Here is a 2,734-nt window from a genome sequence, read left to right as displayed (position 1 = left end):
ACATGTTATAATGTTTTTTCCTGTATTTGAAAAAGAAAAATAAATACATCGAAATGTGAAAAGATAAGCCGGGACGTACTAGTAATCAAGGGATTCAGTAACTCGTTATTTATTTACTATTAATTAAAATATTATTCAAAAAGAATAAACAAAGTGAACATATGATTGGAGATAGAGTGAATAAGCTTTTAAGTGTACAACAATTTGAATTCACTAGTTCTTACTTGTACATGTCAAAAGGCTCAAGTATGTAAGGAAATCTAAATATATACTACATCGCCACATTGGTCTTAATCATTTGACTTTTTGATTAAAATAACTTTTACAAATACGGAGTAATAAATTAGGTAAACAAATAAACAAGACAAGAATTAATGTTTTTTTCTTGAAGGGGAGAGTAAATGTTTTCTTTTGGTATAATAAAGAGGTAACCTTCTAATCTATATCTATCTATATTATTAAAGGAAGCTTTTTTCGAGCGATTACAGAGACTCCACCTTTTCTGAGCTACCTACTTTAATTAAATATAATAATTAAGAATAAAGTATGAGAGATCATCAACACTTCTATCTTACGTTGAATTCTAATGCGAGGCATTAACAAATTTCGTAGTATATAAAGAAAACTCTTTACCATCTTATTTTCAACCTTTCACCTGTCTGAATCTTTATTGCCTATAGATTTAATAGTTTATTCCATGAAATTTATTTACTTTGTTTTACTTTCGTCAAACTGAATCTTTAGTCTTCACTAACGGATTTCTTTTGTTTTGTTTATAGGACTATGCCCCAGCCAATTGAGTCGGGCATTGCAGGTATGGAGAATAAGCTTATTACGGATGAGCAGATGTACAACAGAAAGCAGTTACATGATGAGCGGACTTCCAAGTTACAACAATTGAACAATGACCAGCTAACTAGGTATGGTGTCGTAACTCAAATTAAGTACATTAACGCTATCACATGAGTGAGGTTAATTTTTGCTATGACAATCTTATGTTTATTACTTGTTTCAGGTGTTTAGGAAGAGGAAATAGCTGCTGTAGAGAATAAAGAAGGAAAAGTAATTTTCGTTTATGAACATGGAGGAATAGGAAAGATGTTCTTATGTGGGGCGTTTAGCTATATAGGAGTAATTCGTTATCTAATAACAAAATTGTACTCAATGTAGCATCTTATGTAAGAACATGCTTAACTTTTAGTTATATGTTTGTTCCACAATAAATTAGAAGCCAATGATAAAACGCATAGAAATTATTATTTGTTAATAAGTTTCAGAAACAGATATTGCAGCTTTGTTATTGTCGGGAGGGAGGACCGCTCACATTAGATGATTTTGACGTTATATTGTTTACGAAAAGCGCTTATTTTTTATTATTACTGTGTTATATTATATGGTAACCACAAGAACTACAGATGATAACCACAAGAACTACAAATGAAGTAGTAATGATTTTACCTTTGTGATCGAGTTTGTGTTAAATTGATGACTGAAGAGTTAAGAACGATTAACACCTAAGAGGGGGAGGGGGTGAATTAGGTGTACCTTTTAAAAATTTTATCCTTAACTTAGTTAATTAACTACTTTAAGCTAAGAATAAAGAAGTACAAGACTTGAGAAACTTAATTGAATGTATATAGGTGACTGTGACACAGAACTTGATTAGGTACATGCGAGAAATAGCAAAGTGGAAGAACGTAAAAGTAAATGAACAAACAAACGACATTTAAAAATTGGTTCAGCCTCTACTCCGAGGCCTACGTCCAACCGTTATTTTATTGCTTGTTTAGAAATTTACTCAAGCTTACTAAACCCCTTACAATGAAAATAACTCGCCAACCTACTCCGGTTGCACTCAAACTTAAAGCTATTCCGCTTCAAGAGTTTATGGGTTCTATCTTAAGGTGTTACAGAATCTTGAATCTCAAGAGTTCACTTAAATGAACATGGAGATTACAATGAAGATCTAACACGAGAATCATGGAACAAACTCATCATGTCACAGTACAGCGAACTGATACTTGGAGGTTTTACAGCTTTTTTCGAAAACAATTTTGAAGACTTAAAATCAGAAAAACGTTTTGCAAACACTTGAAGAACAAAGCTTTAAATGCACAAATGATTTGCAAGGTTTTACAATAAATGCTTTGGAAGTCTTAAGAAATAAATGTGACTAAGACACTCTATTTATAGTGGATTTAGTCTTAGATAAGTACACTTTGAAAAATTAAATCCAATATTAAAATGATAGCTTTGAGCGATGGTAAGTGTTAGACTTATAGGCTTGGGGCTTAAGAAATCAGAAAACTTAAGCTTCTACACTCAACATGTGACAATTTACCAAAATGACAAAAAGTTTTTCTTACTTTAGAAGTTTGACAAGTCTTTTTTGCCATTTTAGTAAAAGGTGTTTGCACAAATCTAGAGGCTTAGACAAGTGGGCTTGTGACTCCAAAATTTCAGATTATTTTCAAGCTTTTGAAAATTCAAATGTTTAAGGTTTAAAATTTGCAAAGTTTTGACACTTAAAAACATTTGGTCGAAAATTCCTCCTCCGTATGATAGTACCAGAAACCACGGTACAGCGTACCGTTGCATGGTTTTGCCATTACTTGACTTTAAATGAGAATGTTACACTTACTCTTACATATGTCGACTAAGGCTTGGAAAATATCATTGTCTTGACTTCCTTGATTAGCTTGATCATCTTGAATCATTGTTGAAAGTCCATTTG

At 32.0% G+C, this 2,734-nt stretch overlaps 1 long non-coding RNA gene across 3 annotated transcripts; it reads left to right on the top strand.

Moving 5' to 3' along the window:
• The first annotated feature begins 515 nt into the window (after positions 1-515).
• Positions 516-1,284, top strand: LOC141632117 (uncharacterized). 3 transcript variants are annotated; one of them, XR_012537760.1, is made up of 3 exons: positions 516-544; positions 780-920; positions 1,016-1,284. It is a non-coding gene; the product is annotated as an uncharacterized LOC141632117 (long non-coding RNA). The 3 variants fall into 3 exon arrangements; XR_012537759.1 differs by having other exon boundaries at positions 516-611; XR_012537758.1 differs by having other exon boundaries at positions 516-920.
• The last annotated feature ends 1,450 nt before the right edge of the window (positions 1,285-2,734 follow it).

Source organism: Silene latifolia, chromosome 2 (genome assembly GCF_048544455.1).
Source record: "Silene latifolia isolate original U9 population chromosome 2, ASM4854445v1, whole genome shotgun sequence".
NCBI lineage: Eukaryota > Viridiplantae > Streptophyta > Magnoliopsida > Caryophyllales > Caryophyllaceae > Silene > Silene latifolia.
The sequence above is the reverse complement of the archived record's forward strand: the minus strand, read 5'-3'. Positions and strand labels throughout refer to the sequence as shown.